This window comes from Nerophis ophidion, linkage group LG22 (assembly GCF_033978795.1).
Source record: "Nerophis ophidion isolate RoL-2023_Sa linkage group LG22, RoL_Noph_v1.0, whole genome shotgun sequence".
Classification (NCBI taxonomy): Eukaryota; Metazoa; Chordata; class Actinopteri; order Syngnathiformes; family Syngnathidae; genus Nerophis; species Nerophis ophidion.
Window position 1 is genome coordinate 21,677,072 of NC_084632.1, and position 20,619 is coordinate 21,697,690.

Consider the following 20,619-nt stretch of genomic DNA (forward strand, 5'->3'; position numbering starts at 1 on the left):
AACAGCCATACATGTCACACTGAGGGTGGCCTTATAAACAACTTTAACACTGTTACAAATATGCGCCACACTGTGAACCCACACCAAACATGACATGAATGACAAACACATTTCGGGAGAACATCCGCACCGTAACACAACAGAACAAATACCCAGAACCCCTTGCAGCACTAACTCACTTACTACAATACACACCCCTGCCACCACCAAACCCCGCCCACCTCAACCCCGCCCCCCATCTCCCAAATTCGGAGGTCTCAAGGTTGGCAAGTATGGTTAGCGGTAGCTTATCATGTGGGACGCAACGATTCCAGAACATGATGGCACAAACCTCTCCTTCTCTTTGATGTGAATGGCCTCTTCCAAACCATTGATCTTTCCTGTCCGGAATATGGAAATTTTTGTCCGCAAAGGAATGCCCCTTCCTTTTTGAGACTGCAAAATTTTTGCCATGAGTGGACCTAAACCGCCCTTCTATGAGGTGCCATGCGTTTGTGTAAGGGGTTGTTTGCACTCCTCACTCCACTTTACTTACTGCAATAACAACATTCTTGAGTTGGTTCTGGGGGGATTTTGTCCTGGGGTGGACCAGCTTTTGAGGGTTGTCAGTGGATTTGAAGTGCATCACCATGTTCAAAGAAAACCCTTCCAGGTTTCTCTGACAAAGCCAGCCCCGCACGGGACCACCATATTTCGCCCACTGTTTCTATCCCCAGGATTGACTGTAGTGTCTTCTCCAGACAATGCCCAGCTGGGATATGATTGACAAATTAAATCTAGTACAGACTTTGGAGACTTCGAAATGAAAACATTTGGAGCTCTTCCCAACGAGCAGCAGGTGCTGCTTTGGGGCTGATTCAATTTTAGTCACACTGAATTAAAACGGTATGAACACTGAGTGTGTGCTTTTAATGCCATCTTATGTCTACTTTTAAGTATTTGTGGTCTAAAACGAGTGAAACATCAACACAGTGTGCATTTTCCATTTTTTGTTGAAATCCTGCGCTTTTTGAAGTAAAGAGTGGCATGATCTGTGTGTGACGTTTGCTGGGTATGGTGATGCGATTGCGTTCTCTCCAGATGCAGTTCGGGCTCGGACACAGCGTAAGGTAAGAAATATAGATTTATTTAAACTAAAAACAGACTAGGAACAGAAAAACTGGCACGAGGCACAAAATGGAAAAACTAACAGAACTAGCATGGGAGCTAAAAAAAACAAAAGCATCGGGAATCAGCGTCGTCAGTTGTTGGGTGCAACAAAACTAGGAAGCAAGGACGAGTCAACGGAAAAGTCAGGCTTAAATAAGGACAGTAATTACAAACCGGTGTGAGTCAAAAACAAGAGTCAGGTGACACTAATGCGTGACTATAGTAACATAACACACACGAAGTGCCACTAGGAACTAAGGTAAACATCAGCAAAACATAATACCAAACCGGAACAAAACCAGAATATGCTATGATCCGGGCAGCGGATCATAACACTGTGGTCTGGATCATGTTTTTGTTATGTTCTGTTTGTTTTAAGACTCCATTACTTCCTGTCTTTTTGCACCCATGTTTGTTTTAGTTCCCATGATGACTTATTGGTTTCACCTGCCTCTGGTGTTCGGGACACGCACTTGCTATAATCAAGAGACTATTTAAACCGCCTTTGCCAATCAGTTGATCTGGCGACATTGCCCCTTTCATGATTAGTTCCCGCTGCTCTGTTCATGCCATAGTTCATGCTGCTCGTTTTCATGCCACAGTAAGTCTTGTTTGTTCCAAGCCATAGTTTATGTTGTTTGTTTCATGCCACAGTTTTGTGTTTTTTCCACGCCGTAGTTTGTTTGTTCCTATTTTGATAGTGAATAATTAAAAATGTACCTACCTTCATGCCTGGTCCAGAGAAGTCCGTTTGCATCCCAGGAGAACAAACTCCGCAGTAAGCTCCAACCCTCCACTCCCACCCGCATACAGAGTTGAATTGAAATAAAAATGGGCATCCATCCTTTTTCTACCACTTAATCCCTTTTTGGGTCGCTGGGGGCGCCGGCGCCTATCTCAGCTACAATCGGGCGGAAGGCGGGGTACACCCTGGACAAGTCGCCACCTCATCGCAGGGCCAACACAAATAGACAAACAACATTTACACTCACATTCAGTGCAGAAATTGCTTGAATTTATTTTGCCCTGTGATTTTATACTGTTTGAAGCAACACTTGAAATACACTACTTTTTACATCAGGGGTGTCAAACTTATTTTTTAGCACTACTCCCAAGTGGGCCGGAATGGTAAAATCACGGCAGGATAACTTAAACATAAAGACAACTTCAGTTTGTTTTATTTGTTTCAAAATGGAACAATTATTGTGACATCTGGTAGGAACATTTAAAAAACAGCAGTTTCTTTCATTCCAAAATTTCAGTTCATTTTTATACCTAGAAAACTCATCCTGTGGGCCGGATAAAACCTGTTCGAGGGCTTGATCGGGCCTGTGGGCCGTACGTTTGACTCCCCTGTGTTACATTTTACCAGACACATTAGATATATTTGCACAACGTATCGTTATCGGATAAGTAACGCCAATAACAGCCTAAATTTTACTCGGCATCCGATCGGAAAGAAAATCACAGTGTTTACAAATATATACGTTCTTTTACTGAATTATTTTTGTAGCACAATGACATCCGTGAATTATTAATACAGCAGTTTTTGTAATAGATAATTAAGCAATACGTGAAGATAGGCGAACACACTTCCACAGAGCTAAAAATATCTTGTGGCGTACCTCAGGGATCAAAACTCGGACCAAAATTGTTTAATCTCTATCTAAATGACATTTGTAAAGTTACAAAGGACTTAAAGTTAGTATAATTTGCAGATGATACAACTGCATTTTGTTCAGGAGAGAACACACAGAAGTTAATACAAATAACAGAAGAAATGAACAAATTAAAAAGATGGTATGACAAAAGCAGACTATTCTTTAATCTCAGTAAGACTAAAATAATGCTATTTGGTAACAGTAGAAAAGAAAGTCAAACACAAATACAAATAGATGGAGTAGCAGTGTTTCCCCCAGAAAATGTGTTAGTTAAGGTGGTGTCTCTCCAGGGGGAAGGAGGCGCCGCCAGGGACAGGCGGACGGACGGGGATGGGGCTGGGTGGTTGTAAGGAACAGTGTAATTAGACTTGTCGCCACTATTACGTCTCCATCTCACCACAGCCTTGGGGGGCAATAGACTACAGACTGTGGTGAAGTAGGCCGGCTTTGTCGCGTGAAGAAGCCTACAATTTTTGGTCGTGTTTTCCACTCCGTATGCTGAGTGGCAATATGCGATATCTCGATATTTTTTCCGTAAAGTAAAAACAAAACACAAAACAGTCCTAGTTACCTGAGATACTGAGTTTGTCATTATTTTTTTTGCGGCGCACGCGCAGTCTGCGTTTCCCTCTCTTTATACCAAAATGGATACATGGATGATACAGCAGAGGATTGGGAGAATGTCATGTGGTCAGATGAAACCAAAATAGAACTTTTTGGTATAAACTCAACTCGTCGTGTTTGGGGAAGAAGAATACTGAGTTGCATCCCAAATACACCATACCTACTGTGAAGCATGGGGGTGGAAACATCATGCTTTGGGGCTGTTTTTCTGCTAAGGGGACAGGACGATTGATCCGTGTTAAGGAAAGAATGAACAGGGCCATGTATCGGGAGATTTTGAGCCAAAACGTCCTTCCATCAGTGAGAGCTTTGAATGGTTGACCATATACTTATTTTCCACCATAATTTACAAATAAATTCTTTAAAATTCCTACAATGTGAATTCCTGGATTTTTTTTTCACATTCTGTCTTTCACAGTTGAAGTTTACCTAAAATGAAAATTACAGACCTCTGTCATCATTTTAAGTGGGAGAACTTGCACAATCGGTGGCTGACTAAATACTTTTTTGCCCCACTGTATATACTATCAGCATAATACAGTCATCACACAAGTTAATCATCCGAGTATATACATTGAATTATTTACATGATTGGTGATACTTGGAGAGTTTAAAAAAAAGTAATGCGGTATTTCGGTTGCAATATTATTTGCAACAAAAATGTGAAGGCTGCTCGGCGAGAGTTCGCGTGTCTGTGCTGAGTCTCGCGGTATTTGACAGCTCCCCGGGAATGTTGCCGTGTTTACATTGGATGCACGCGGGTCAGCGGGGTGCCGAGCGGCGAGGACGGGAACACGTGTACGCGCACGCGCACAGCCTGACAAGACTCACGCAGCAGCACTATCTCTCTCCCCCTCTCTTCCTCTCTCTCTCACGTCCAAAAAAAACCCCCCGAAAAAAACAACCACATAACTTTTTAGCGTTCCGGTAACGGTGACGTCACCAGGCGAGGAGAGAGCCCACTGTTTGAAAGGGAAAGTGCAAGGACAGACGAGACGAGCGCCATCACAGCAGGAACAGCTTAGCAACAAGAGTCCTCACTTCCTGGTAAGTCCTCACGCTGCTCAACGTCGCAAACTACTCCCGACAGACGCTTTTTAGTCACTTTTTCTTGACGCCGCTGGTATGCGGCCGTCATTAAAAGTCTGCCGTGGTCCTAAAAGTCGACCTGTCATCCTCTGGTAAAGTTTAAGGGAAGTTTGTCAGCTAGCTTAGCCAGCCTGAGGCTAGTAGCGTGTAGCCGAGCTAACTTTCACTGCACACTTGTTTACTTTCCCTCTCATTTCATCTCCGCTTACTTTAAAGGCCTACTGAAATTAGACGTTCTTATTTAAACGGGGATAGCAGGTCCATTCTATGTGTCATACTTGATCATTTTGCGATATTGCCATATTTTTGCTGAAAGGATTTAGTAGAGAACATCGACAATAAAGTTCGCAACTTTTGATCGCTAATAAAAAAGCTTTTGCCTTTACCGGAAGTAGCAGCCGATGTGCGCATGACGTCACGGGGTTTAGGGCTTCCCACATCCTCATATTGTTTATAATCATAGCCACCAGCAGCAAGAACAATTCGAACAGAGAAAGCGACGATTTCCCCATTAATTTGAGCGAGGATGAAAGATGTGTGGATGAGGAAAGTTAGAGTGAAACACTAAAAAAGAAAAAAAAGAAAAGGCGGTGACAGTGGGAGCGCCAGGCGGCGGCAGTGGAAGCGATTCAGATGTTATTAGACACATCATAGTATTTTAGTGAGATTATAAAGTCATACCTGAAAGTCGGGGGGCTGCGGTTAACGCCAGTGTCTCTGAGAGAAGCCATTGGAGAAGCCAAGATCACAGCTGCCTTTTTGACAGCTGCAGGAGGAGGTCGCATAATGACTGAATGTAATCCACTCAAGTCTCCGGTAAAAGCCGAATTAATATCACCATTTTCCCATCCAAAAACTTGCTGGTTGACGTAGAGAAACATGTTTGCTTGACCGCTAATATGTCCCCTCCAACCAATAACGTCACAAGCACGCGTCAACATAAGCGTCATCATTCCGTGACGTTTTCAACAGGATATCTCGCGGGAAATTTAAAATTGCAATTTAGTCAACTAAACCGGCCGTATTGGCATGTGTTGCAATGTTAATATTTCATCATTGATATATAAAGTATCAGACTGCGTGGTCGGTAGTAGTGGGTTTCAGTAGGCATTTAATTCTGTGAAGACGAACGTGTCACAGTGCAGCGGGCGATGAGGAGTTTGAACAAAGCTGGCTCTTGTGAAGAACTCCATGATTGCATACAAGAGATTTAAAATGATGTAACTTAATAGCACACAGAGTAAACATTGTAAGCAGTGTTCTTCTACTGTGCCATGGGAGATTAGGTCATTTCACCTAATTGGGTAAAACATTTTTTTTTTTTTGCAAACCAGTAATTATAATAAATAAATAATGTGCCTTTGTTGAGTGTCGGTGCTGTCTAGAGCTCGGCAGAGTAAATAAATAAATAAATGGGTTGTACTTGTATAGCGCTTTTCTACCTTCAAGGTACTCAAAGCGCTTTGACACTACTTCCACATTTACCCATTCACACACACATTCACACACTGATGGAGGGAGCTGCCATGCAAGGCGCCAACCAGCACCCATCAGGAGCAAGGGTGAAGTGTCTTGCTCAGGACACAACGGACGTGACGAGGTTGGTACTAGGTGGGATTTGAACCAGTGACCCTCGGGTTGCGCACGGCCACTCTCCCACTGCGCCACGCCGTCCCTAACCATGTAATAGTAACCATGTAATAGTCTTCCATATCAGTAGGTGGCAGCAGGTAGCTAATTGCTTCGTAGATGTCGGAAACATGGTGTGTCGTAGGGCTGGGCAATATGGCCTTTTTTTAATATCTCGATTTTATTAGGCCATATCGTGATACACGATACATTTCTCGATATTTTGCCTTGGCCTTGAATGAACACTTGATACATATAATCAGAGCAGTGTGAAGATTCTATGTGTCTACATTAAACATTCTTCTTCATACTGCATTAATATATGATCATTTTAAACTTTCATGCAGAGAGGGAAATCACAACTAAGTCAATTGACCAAAACTGTATTTATTAAACAGTTATTAAGCAATGGCGCAAACGTTCATGTTATTTCCAAAAGTGCAAGATTGTCAGAGACATTTTAAGTGTCAAATAAAAATGAGCTGCATAATAGAAAATCAAATAGTGATCGTCCTTTGCTATGTGGTAGGTTACAACAGACGGTTTTTAAAATTCTGTTGTTGACTATTTTTTTCATACGGTGTTGATCTGGAAAATTTTGCCTCTGCATTTTGATGGTTTGGGTGTGTGGCACAGAATGGAGATGTTTCAAACACTCTTCTTTCTCTACCGGGTGACTTTTCAAACGATGCTACGTATTAACAGTGATGCTACTTTTTATAGCAATGTTTCAGCACCACACTTGACAAATTACGGTTGTCTGTTCGACATATTCCCACTTGAAGCCAAACCACCGCCAGACGAAGGACTCCGTGCTGTTTTTCTTGCGAATTAATTCTTCCTTCATTCGCACCTTCTTTCTCTCGTATTACCACAAATTACGGTTGTCTGTTCGACATATTCCCACTTGAAGCCAAACCACTGCCAGACGATGGACTCCCTGCTGTTTTTCTTGGGAATTAATTCTTCCTTTATTCGCACCTTCTTTCTCTCGTATTACCACTCGGATGGCTCCGCTAGCATCACAGAAAACGTTACCGATGCTGCTACCTCTCTGCTACCTGACGTATGGCGTGACAGTATGTGACGTATTTAAGAAAGTGCGCTTGTCTGTGAGAAGGAGAGACAGGAAAGAGCGAGGACAGCCTGAAATGTAATGCCGGCAGCTAAAAGCAACTACGTGAGAACGTATACTCGAATGTAACGATATAGTCATTGTCTATATCGCATAGAAACAAACCCGTAATATATCGTGTATATCGATATATCGCACAGCCCTAGGAAGGATGAGTAAAAAAATACAATCTAGACTGGGCTCCTAAGGGGGCCCAGTCTGGAGTGGGGAAAAAACCTCCATAGCAAAGCACATATACATATTACAACATACATCTCGAGATATCTAGCAACAGAGGGAAGGGAGTGCCGGGTCATGGTGGTATGGCCGCAGCTTTCAGGCGCTGACCATCCATTCATCAACCCTATGGGATTTGGGGGCGGGAGGGCCATGTATGTGTGTGGCGTATGTTTTTGTGGATGCATGTTTGTGTGTGAGCCTGCAGTGTGTCTCTGTTCTGCGGCCTTGATTTTGTGCAGTTGCTACTCCAAAGTCAACAACAGGTGTGTGTCCATGAGGGACAAGAAAGGAGTTTGTTGTGTCTTTGCCGCACCGTCCTTCCAGAGAGTCTCAAAGCCAGGGAATCAATCCAAGTTAGAATGTTTGTATACGAGTGAAAATAAAATTAGTTTTTCACTCTAAATTGTCTATGACTGGTCCTCAAACTTGCGGGGCAGACAGTCCGGTGTGATCCAAAATCACAAGAGTGTCCACAGTTCTTCCCGCATCCTCCAATCATTTGTGGCAGCTTTGGGGTACTTTGAAGACTGCCAGCAACTTCCAATTTGCCGACAAACCAGAGCAACGCTTACTCCAATCAGCAGATGTCCTGTTGTCATAATTACTAATAGGGAAGGCTGTGCAAAACTAAACTAAAACTAAACTGGCTACAAAGTAAATAAAAAACAGAATGCTGGATGACAGCAAAGACTTACTGCGTGTGGAGCAGAGACGGCGTCCACAAAGTACATCCGAAATGAAAATGACAAAAGTATCTCCACAAAGAACACTAGCGTCCGCACAACTTAAATAGTCTTAATTGCCAAAACAAAGCAGGTGTGGGGAATAGCGCTCAAAGAAAGACATGAAGCTGCCACAGGAAAATACCAACAAAACAGGAAAAGCCACCAAAATAGGAGTGCAAGACAAGAAGTAAAACACTATACACAGGAAAACACCAAAAAACTCAAAATAAGTCACAGTGTGCTGTGACAGTACACATACTTTAAGACGAGAGCTATAGTGATGTATGCTTGGTTATGGTTTAAAGTCATATAACAACTTTTTATTGTTAGTATCGACTACTGAGTTTCATTTTTTTTATGATTTCTGCTGGTGGTGTGCCTCTGGACTTTTTCAATGAATAAAAATGTGCCTTGGCTCAAAGGTTGAAAAACGCTGGTGCACAGCACTGTGCTTTCCACGTGAATAGTTATTCCCTTCCAACCTCCTTAATTACTTTACGATGCTATGTTGTTTTGTTGATACTTACATGTTGTTTATGATAAATTCTTGTGACAAATATTCTTTCTCATTCAAACCAACTTGAAAACCATGCCCTCTTAATTCTTAAAAAAAACATGAAGTTGTAGTGTGTGTGTGATATGATGTTGCTCAACTCTTGATACAGGAACAGATACAAAGTTGCAAAATACTTTTGACGGTTGGAGCCCAAATTACATTTTTAGTAAATGTTTGCAGTTGCAGACAAGGCCAAACGCACAGCGGCACAGAAATGATTCATAACACACACACAAAATCATAAAACATAAGCAAATTAAAAGTGCTGTAAATGGGAAAGCACAGACAGAACCCTCTGAAACAACTGCATGGGAAAATGCCCCATGTTCACTTAAGTTAGTAGGGTATGTAGTGAAATTACTGGCAAAACTCCCACAAACTGAATAAACTGTTTCACAAATTCATAACTGTTTCACAAACCTATTTGTTTTTGAGTTTGTGGAGTTTTGGCAGTCATTTAAACATTTTTGAGTTTGTGAAACATTTTTGAGTTTGTGGAATTTTGGCAGTCATTTCACTCCATATGTAACGATTTGTTTATCCAACCATTCAGGAACGATCTTAGTTTATTTACAATGATATTATTCGAAAGAGTGAACAGTGTACAGCAGTGTGCTTTCCTCATGAATAGTTATTCCCTTCCAACCTTCTTAATTACTTTACACATCCTACGTTGTTTGGTTGATACTTATGTGTTAATTATGACAAATACTTGTGATAAAATATACTTCTCATTCAAACCAACTTGAAAACCTTGCCCTCTTAATTCTTAAAAAAACATGAAGTTGTTGTGTGTGTGTGTGTGATCTGATATTGCTCAACTCTGATACAGGAACAGATAAAAAGTTGCAAAATACTTTTGACGGTTGGAGAGCAAATTACATTTTTAGTAACATTTGTACAATTGCAGACAAGGCCAAATGCACACCAACACAGAAATGATCCATAACCCACACACAGAAATGATAAAACATAAGCAAATTAAAACATACTGTAAATGGCAAAGCACACACGGAACCCTCCGACACAACTGCATAAGAAAAATGCTCCATGTTCGCTGAACAAAACCGAAGATGTAGTGAAATTACTGCCAAAACTCCAACAAACTCAAAAAACTGTTTCACAAATTCAAAACTGTTTCACAAACCTATTTGTTTTTGAGGTTGTGGATTTTTGGCAGTCATTTAAACATGTTTGACTTTTTGGAGTTTTGGCAGTCATTTCACTCCATATGTAACGATTATCAACCATTCAGGAACGATCTTAGTTATTTACAATGATATGATTCAAAAAAGTTCAGTGAGGTGAAATCGATTTGGTAACTGTTTAGCAAATAAACCTAAATCAACCAGTGTGACTGTAAAATAAATACTGGATACTGCAGGTGAAGTTTCCTTTAGTCCTGGTATTTATTTTAAGGGAATTATGTTTAAATTAATTATGGATATAAACAAGCAAGCAAACAACAATTAATGGCCAATGCATTCACATCTTATTTGAATAAAGTGTTATCAACACTTTAGGTTGAATTAACAATGAGAAGCCTTTTTCGGCTCTCATTTTCAACATTCAATACATTTTTTACAAAAAATATAGGAACCAACATTTAACAGTATCTTTACTTGTTACTTTTGCTGTTATTTTTTAACATAAAAATGAATACAATATTCATCATTTTCCCTCGATTGCAAAGATACCTCTGGGGGCGTGGTTCAATGCTTAATTGGCTATTGAAATGATTTTCTTTAAAATCGCTCAATGGATACATCCATTTAAAAACAAATCTGTTATTAATTAGTATTAACATATATATTTTTATATATTTTTTTGCCATATTTAAAAAAATTGCAACTTATTGTACAATGTACTCCTTTGAGACTTTATTTCTTTCCCTCGATGTCCCCCTACGAAAAGCAAGCATGAAGTCACACTTGCATCGTGCTGCTGCTCCAGTTGGATTTTCTCTTCTTAAAAGCCGTCACTGTCCTCTTAATTTTTGCACATTTTGTTGATGGCTGTTGGCGGGTATATTTGGGATACATTAAAGTTACGTCCACATCACAGACATGCTAACTCCACCCTGGCAATTGGCGTGCGTTTTGCTTTCCATTCAGTTTCGGCTGCGCTGTCCGGGTAGTCAAAGTCTTTTTTTTCCCAGGGGCTGAGTTTTTGGTGCTTCACTAGTCAATAATGTACACATAACAGGCTATATATATCCATTCATACTGTACATGATCTGCTGGTGGTAATGTTTTATGTCTGTGTGTAAAGAAAAAAGACAAAAGTGTTTGCACATGAGGTAAAACCTGTTGGAATTGTGCCGTTTAACACAAGATTGGCAATAAAAGATACATTAAAATTGTGTTGCGGCTGTATATTATTGTTCAGTTCAGTTTCAGTTTATTTTGAACATGCATACAATACAATTTAATGTGTTGTGTTGTGATGTTTGTGTTTGTTGGCTTTTGACATCGTGCTGTAGCTGAAAGTTGTTGTGTTGTCGCTTAATGATATTGTTTTGTCGCCTGACCTTTGTCGGCCACTGTAGATTTCCGCCATTCTTGTTTTGACAACTGATAGCGATGACGCCACAAACGGGCAGACGGACTAAAGTTACGTTTAACGCAAGGCTATACAACTGGCGGCCTAGGAATGACACCAAACCGGCCGCCGAGTTCAGTTCCAATCTTAAATTTTTCTTACAAATCTAACGCTTTTGCAGCAAATTCCTAACAACGCTATAGTGTTTCTGTTGTATAGAGAAGCTTGGACCAGTGGAAACAAAGAGATAGATCTAGCATTGACATTTTAAACTCTTAAAGTGCTGGATCCACAGCATTTTGCATAATACGGCTGTGTTCGGAAATGTGTAATTCTGACAAAATAAATACACCCAAAACAATGTCTACTGCAGAAAAATTGGTTTCTCAAAATAAGAATAATAAGAAAAAGAGAAGTCCTGCCCTTGTGTCCTTAGTTTTCTGGAAATGTGTACCCTCAGACAATTTAGTTGCATAGTCCTCATTTAAAGTCCTTATTAATAAAAGTGCTAAACTTTAGGGATGTAACGGTATCAAAATCTCATGGTACGATATTGTCACGGTATCAAGGCAACGGTACGAAATTATGGTGGTTTAAAAAAAAAAAGCTTGGTAAGCAACTTCATTAAGCATCTTAAAGCCCGCCATCCAGAAGCACACACTAATTTTACCGCAGCAAAAGCTAACGAGGTGGGACAATAACAGCAAACCCAGGCAGATTCATTCCAACGGAAAGAGAGGTTTTCACGAGAATTCCAACGTGGAGTCGGCATTTGCGGTAAATTATTGGAATTTATAGTGTTAGATAATCAAACACTCTCAATGGTGAAGAATGTGGGATGTCGCCGCTTGCCTGGTCGTAATTACATGACCCAAACAGCCTTTCATGACCCGCATAAGCCAACTGTTTACTTTTGAATGTTGAACGAGGGCTGGACCTATAATACAATATCAATACATATCCAGATAGGCGATATCTATAGAAAATAGGTAAAGTATATACATATATATATTTTTTGGTTGGAAGAAAACAAATTATGAAGTAAGATTTGTTTCATGAAGTCACTCACGCTTTGGGAACCCACTGAACAGAAAACAGGAAGTGTCACTGAGCAATGGGAGGAAGTGTCACTGAGCAATGGGAGGGTGACGCTACAACCAATCACGTTATAGTATCAACTACCGATCGTTATATCTTTCCTGCTGTTCGGCTCCCAGTCCCAGACCGCAGTCGGAGAGTGCAGGGAAGATGTTCCCTCGAGAGCCAATGTTTTTGTTGCGGGTAAAACCCTTCACTTTACCCGACAATGGGTCTGCTAAGCTCCGCTTTCGGGTCGGATAGACGAGGCTATCGACTCCTGACAATTTGGGCGCTTTATTCTTATTTCTGCAGGACACAACTGGACACATTCGCCACTACTGCTGCAGTGCATGCTTTCTCTCTCCACTCACTCACTAATATCACTTACCCAAAAGTACACACTGCCATTCTTAAAGGAGCACACACACACATATGCTGATCTCATAATACTTGTGTGGTTGCACCGTCTCATAATACTAGTGTGGTTGCACCGTCTCTCTGTCTTGCTGTGGATAGACTGCATGGGGTGAGAAGAGAAACTGTGATACCTTTTTACAGCAAATCAATAACAGAAACTTGTCTTTAGTTTTGTTGGTTTTAATGCTGACATGCTTACGGTAACATCCTGTCACTTCCAATGTGTCCGTTTAATAAATAACTTCTCAAACTAGTCCGTGTCGTGTTCAATAGCTTATACACTCCTGTCATTTAGTGTCTTGAGTCCGTAACTACTTTCAAATATACTTTAGTTATTGTATTACCTTAGCCGCGCTCATCCTCTCTAGCTACCTGACACCCTCTCTACGGATAAATACCACCCTTGGTAAGTCGGAAATAGTTTTACTGTATTTATTTTAGTCGTAAAAAATTATCGCTGTCGATCAATATAAAAATCGTAAATCGTGATAAAGTTTTCGGTCATATGGCCCAGTCCTATGTTGAACTTTTGCTGTATGCATATGCACTATTTTTGAAATGTCGTCAAATTTACAAGTGTTACAGAAATACAAGTAATTTAATTTATACTTGTTTTTCTAAAATTTCAGCTTAAAAATTGAACAACATAGCTTTGATAATGGCTGGAGTCATGTTGTTACAATCCGACTACTGTCGGCCAGAGTCGATGCCAAAATAAACAATTGAGACAAGAACCGTCTTACTCTGTCATTTCTATTACTCAATACGTGTGAGAACCGAATGTTCTCCACTTTCTCTGCTTATGTCCGCCCTTTCCCAACTATGCTTCTGTATATTAATGTTGGTCATTTTGTTGGTACTTGGAGAGCCAAGTGTTTTTTGTGGTAGTATTTGGTTAAAAGAGTTTGAATACCACTGATATAATAGTTAGAAACCAGGGCTGGGCGATATGGCCTTTTTTAAATGTGGAAGTAGTGTCACAGCGCTTTGAGTACCGTGAAGGTAGAAAAGCACTATACAAGTACAACCCATTTATTTATTATTTATTTATATTAGCAGTAATGCTACTTTTGGTAGCAACCCTTGTGCCCCACACTTGACAAATTAAAGTTGTCTATTTGACATCTTCCCGCTTGAAGCCGAGCCACCGCCAGACAATGGACCCCGTGCTGTTTTTCTTGGGAATTAATTCTTCCTTCATTTGTTACCAGATTCGCACCTTCTTTCTCTCGTATTACCATCGGAAACACTGCGCTAGCATCACAGCTAACGGTAGCCACGCTCCTACCTCTCTGCTCCACGAGGGCGTATACGCAAATGTGACGTATGACATGACAGTAAGTTTGTGCGCTTGCTGTCTGTGAGAAGGAGACACGAAGGAGTGGCAAGAGCCTGTATTGTAATGCCCGCAGCTAAAAACAACTGCGTGAGAACGTACTGTATACTCGAATATTACGATAGTCATTTTCTATATCGCACAGAGACAAACCGGCAATATATCGCGTATATCGATATATCGCCCAGCCTTAATAGAAACCATTGGTAAGTTTCTTGCGTTTTTACAGAATTTTTATGTAGGAAATTCCTTTCAAAGCTTATTAGAAATGGTAAATTCTCTTCAAGTGCCCCCTTGACCCACGGCTGAAATTTTTAAATTTCTCTATTTTCATTTTACCTAGCTGGGATACCTGACCATAACTTTGATTCTTTTTTCAACAATAAATGCACATCATCAACATTGAAATTGCATGTTTAACATGTGCGCATTAATAAAAAAATAAAACCTAAAACTCTCAATAGTTCACCGCCACAGAGATCACAGCACCCACACACCACCGCTCTCATGTGCGCTTGCAGCAATATGTCTGCACATCTAAAGTTACTGGCACTCCATGTGGTTTGAATTTATCAATTTATGTTAGTTACACTCATTAAATTATTAATCAAAGCAACATATTATAAATGTAAGCTTTTTTGGAATCGATTTAATTGATTATTGGTTGTAGCCCTTATTATAAAGTTGTAGCGGGAAGGCTGCATTCATAAATCGGACAGAAACAACTCAAAATTTTACATCGAAACACACCTGATTATTTCAAGGATCTCCTCTTACTGCTCAAGTTAGACTTGTGGCTCTTTAATAGATGGTTATAGATTTCATATTCAGTTTGTGGCCATGCAGGATGAATAAGGATGGTCAAGTCAAAATCCATGTGGCTTTTTCTCCTTAAATCGGCCAGTACTTTCATTATAATGCAATTATATCTGATGAGAATCGGGAGTGTATAATACTAGAACATGGCGCACTCAGTGGTTTTACATATTTTATATTAGTCATTAAATCATACTTAATGTTTGGTGTGTCAAATAAGTTAATTATGACTGTAAACTGCCATTTCATGCAAAGCTGATCAGACCAAAATAGAGTGGAATAATTCCAGGACCTTCCGGGACCTTTGTTAAGTGACTTCTGTTTTGTTCTTAGAATACAGTTTTCCCCCTTCCTTCCCATAATAGAATTCAATATATAATAGCAACCTCTCCACTTCTGACTACATTTGGAGAACTCCACAGGATCAGTTTGTGAGTATTGATAACTGTTTACCCTACTTTAAATATACATTTGAAGATAAGTCATCAAATTTAAGTGTTCATAGAATTAAGTTTAATTACATAGCTGTTCTATCATCACATTTCCCACTTCAACATCACCAGTCTGAATCTCTGGTGACATGACAACAAAGGCAAATAAAAAGGATTGTGGTTAGAACTGTGAGGATTTGTGTGATATTTTGATTCAAACTTTGAATTGTACAAACTCCAGGACGATGCACTTGCAGGTTACGTTGTTAGTGGAAATCAATGATTGTAAAAGTCTTAGGTGTTTTCCACTGAAATGCAGTCTATTGGTGGTGGTGGTGGTGGTGGTGGCGGTGGTTTTGGTGGGGTGGGTAACATCAAAGTAAGTTTTGCATAAATTACCAGTTTTTCTAAAAACTGAGCAAAAACATTAATAGTGGAACAAATATAGCTATATAACTAAAAAAAACTTCCTGTCTCTTCTTTTTGTTCTTTTCTTTGTCACAACTAGGGATGTGCCGATCGATCAGCCACCGATCATTATCTGACGATTTTCTTTAAAAAAGGCCTTATCGCCATTGCCGATTATTGCCTTTTAATGCCCATCACAAACAATGTTCTCTGACTGATACCATATTTATTTGCTATTTAATGTTTCTCCGTATTCTGAGTGGCGACGGTCCCCTAAGTTAATAATAATCACTTCCTTTATGGCAAATAAACTGCATTTCGTAATATCTTAAGAATCATTATTAGGTATCATTTTATCATAAGTATTAGGACGATACTCAACATGTTACACAGAGTTTAAGATAGGAGCAGGCACACTAAGAACTAAGCTAAGCTAGCTTTATACAACACAGATAAATAAGTGCTTGGTAAAGTTTAAGAAGTGTAGATTGAATCATGTTGCAGCAGATAGTAAACAGATATTAACAGGACATTAATGAGGAGGTTGATACATTTTGTTTTTGTTCATGTATATAAATTTAGAGTGTCAGTCCCCTTGACACAGGAGGACTTTGAGAACAAACATTATTTAAAGTAGTACTAAATAGTAGTATTTGCTTTTGTTTAGTTGTGTACTATTGACCTTGTTTGCTCCAACAATTGTAGGTACATTAATAAAAGAGAATAAGGAAGTAGTTTAAATATTGTTAATATTTTTACACTGTCAATAGAAGTCATTATAAATATATTGAAAATTGTACAGGTAATACATGTAATTGGTGTCGTTATCGGCTAATCTCACTCATGGATCGGAATCGGCTGCATAAATCCCTGATCAGAACATCCCTAGTCACACCAAACAAAACTGAGCCGTCAGTTTTAGACGAGCAAAGGTCCCAAAGCAGTTAATCGCTTTATATAAAAAAAAGTATTTTGAGGGTATGTTTACTTGCCAACTTTAGCAACAGATCTAGTTCTGAAGCCAATGGATTTCATGGATTTTTCTCATATGCTTAAAATTGGTATTGGTGTTCATTTATTTTCTGCATTGATACCAACACGTTAGGGTAAGAAGATAGATTCATCTGTGGTTAAGTGGGGAAATTATGTACCTTGTTGACCTCACATCTCTATTGCCTCATTCGATCACTGTCAGAGACAACAGACTTGAGTCTACCAGCGTCATCAGGTGATTAACACCAACTGGCTCTGTGAAGTTGACGCTCAAAGAGTGTGTCACAGACCGGATGAACAACAAATGGCTGCCAAATGGTCGCATCGGTCTTTGTGGTTTAGGTGTTATGACAGAGGAACACTGCTATGAGATTAAAGCCATTGGGGGTTGCCATACTAGAGGGAAGGTGGTGATACTCTTGTAATAGTATTCTTAAAAAAGAAACTGGAAAGAGGAATTTCAAAAATAATACAAGTCATTCGTTTGTTGCTGACTGTATTTGGATTTTTGTTTTCAGAAAAAAGACCAGCTTAAGCATTGTCCTTCTTAGTACATTCACAGACACAGCTCTCTACCTTCAAGTGTTTTATTGCTCTTGGTTAGACCGAAATTTCCACTCACTGTTTTGGGTAGCTCTGTATGCTGCACCCAAAGCAGTGATTTAGTGCAATGGAATTCACCAATTCCGTCTGTCCCGTCAGAAGTTCCCTTTTTAGCCCTAGAGCTGGATTGGAGATCAGATGAGACATTTGACATCAGACCATTTTAATGCTCATATAACCTTAAGGGGTGTGGTTGTTTTTATTTTTTTATTTTATTTTTTTTTAAATCAAAACAAAAATATTAACTTTTTTTGCATTAACAATGCGTCTTTGGGCAGTCATTACCAGGTACATTTCACACCTGTCTAATGCATGATGTCAAAGACCTTTGCTGGGCATTGTACAGAACTTATGCTGGAGAGGGGTGTTACAACTTTGTAACTTAGTTACAAATGAAAAATTCAATCCATCGGTTGGTCCTTGCCCAGAAGAATGTGCCGTTAAAGAATCTTTCTTTTTTCCAGCTCTGTTTGGTTAGAATTTGTGGAAGGTCTTTGGCATTGAGAGTGGTGCTATTCAAGCAGCTTCTAACAACGAAGCTCTTATCACTATTTTTGTATCTTTTCTTCCTTCTTCAGTATGGAGGGTCATGGGTGTTTTTCAAGTATTGAAGTATTCTCTGATGATGCCTTGCAGCCCCTCAGGTCTCGTGAAAATTCTTAACATCACTGTGGCACTGATGCCTTTTCTCATTGGGCTCAGTGCACTCTGGAGGGAAAAGACTACAAAGACATGCAAACACAAAAATGGCTGACCCAGGACCTTGTGTGAAGTTAATGAAATAGTTTCACTGCTCCAGGGTCATATTCTGCTTAGTTTTTTTCTTTTTTAAGCTCATTTGTTTTCTAAAACCCTTCTACATAAAACTACTAGGAACGTGCGCACTAATCCGTAACGGACGATTAAAAAAATAAATAAAAGTATGATCACTTTTTCGGAAAAATGCCTTTCTTTTTTGAATTTTTTTTTTGTAATGTCCAGCTTTTCAGGCAAATCATATAGTTGATGTAGATACCCATATCTGCTGTTCCGGTTAACTTTACAAAAGAGAGATGTAGGATACTTTTTTTAAGATGGGACTAAAATCCCACCTTTTCAGCACATATTTTATCTAATTTCTCTGCTTTCTTGTTTTTTAAATACACTGCTTGCCTATCTGTTATATCTAGTGCTTTCATGCTTTTATTTCTATCTTTATCTATGTTTCTCTTTTATCTAATGGTTATCTAGTGTGTGTCATGTTTTCATTTCAATTTTAATTTATTTTATTACATGTTCTAACTTTCTATTTCTTTTTAATACTTTGTAGCACTTTGACATTTTAACAAATGTAAAGTGCATTACAATTGTAAATTATTACTATTATTATTATTATTATACTTGTTGCCTTATTTGTCCATCCATCCATCCATTTTTTACCGCTTATTCCATTTTGGGGTCGCGGTGGGCGCTGGTGCCTATCTCAGCTACAATCAGGCGAAAGGCGGGGCACACCCTGGACAAGTCGCCACCTCATCGCAGGGCCAACACATAGACAGCATTCACACTCACATTCACACACTAGGGCCTATTTAGTGTTGCCAATCAACCTATCCCCAGGTGCATGTCTTTGGAGGTGGGAGGAAGCCGGAGTACCCGGAGGGAACCTACGCAGTCACGGGGAGGACATGCAAACTCCACACAGAAAGATCCCGAGCCCGGTATTTAACCCATGACTACTCAGGACCTTTGTATTGTGAGGCAGACGGACTAACCCCTTTACCACCGTGCTGCCCTGCCTTATTTATATTTGACTTTATTAACTGTATTTATATTATCACTTGATGCAGCCGGGCCGGAGCGGAGGAGGAGGGGATAGAAAGAGGAAAAAAAGGGAGAGAGAAGGGTAAATTGTGGAGACAGGAGGGGGATAAGAACAACAGCAAACACAACAATAACAACATCAGTAAATAGTATATGTACAAATATGATGGTAAAAGTGATAGCAAAGAAGCAGTCAGCGAAATAAATAATGATACAGAAGTGACAATGAGCATTATTACACTACAGCAATACAAATACCAATAGAAATAGAGCAATTGATAATGAACAATACCAATTATTTACCTCTATTATCAACAATACAGTTGTTCAAATGCAACAATACATATACGTAACAATAACTAGAGACACAAAATAATGCAGAAAAATGGAGGGGACGAAAGAGAAGCCACCTATATTAACCTTGTAGATTGTTATAGTAACAATAAGTTAAACTTTGTCAGTGTGCCATGTGTTATCCAGTTTACCCTAGGGTAACAACGTTAATTTATGTTTGATGGAACGTGATTATGTACACGAGTGTATGTATATATATGTACTTGTATATTTACAGTATGTGGGAAATGTATGTTTCTACAGTTTGTGTATATGTATGTTTGTACATTATGTGTATGTGTATGTTTGTGCAGTGAATGTATATGTCCAATACGCTTGTCCCTATGGAGTTGTAGGGGGTGCTGGAGCATTAGAAATTATGTTGTAAATCCAAATAAAATTTTCATTTTTAATTCCATGTTATCTCATTTAGTATGATATTTATAGCGTAGCAGCCCTTGCATTATCTTGTTCATAATGTTGTTATTGCCCACGGTCAGTGGGTGCCGAGGATTATACTGCTGTGTAATGCTAAAGCCAAGTTGGCATAATTTCAACTGCACTGGAAACAACTGCTCTCATGCAGTATCACCCATTTTTATTTTAGATCACTCTCCAATTGTCCCCTGTCCCTCTCTATCGCTTTTGATTATCTACAAGCAAAAATACAGATCCCCCGAGGATACAAATCCACTTTCACCGAATAATTACAAGATGCTGGGTGCCACTGTAAACACATCAGTGACAGTGACAGTGTGCATTTGTCATGAGATGAGACGAAAGCAGTAGGAATTTGCTCTCAGGAACAAAATGAGAGAGAGGGAGAGAGAAAAGGGCTTTTATAGTGTTAGTGGTGCTATGGGCGTTTGTTCCAGCTTCACCGCAAATGAGCCTTAATGTTTCACACGGGATTTGGAGCACAGTGCTGTAAATTTGTATGAAAGCATCTTGTTTTGACAGGCTGCTTTGTCCCCTCCTTTTTAGCGTTGTGAAGAGCTGGCGACATTTTCCTCTGCCTCTCTTGCTTGGTTTGTCTCACTTAATTTCATTGTGCTGCGATGAGGTGGCGAC

At 39.6% G+C, this 20,619-nt stretch overlaps 1 protein-coding gene across 1 annotated transcript in view; it reads left to right on the forward strand.

The window, feature by feature from the left end:
- Nucleotides 1-4,189: 4,189 nt before the first annotated feature.
- nek7 (NIMA-related kinase 7) overlaps nucleotides 4,190-20,619 on the forward strand; it is a 132,036-nt gene continuing 115,606 nt past the window's right edge. Inside the window, exon 1 of the mRNA XM_061883495.1 lies at nucleotides 4,190-4,481. The gene's annotated coding sequence lies outside the window, so the exon portion shown is untranslated. The remainder of the gene's footprint in view (nucleotides 4,482-20,619) is intronic.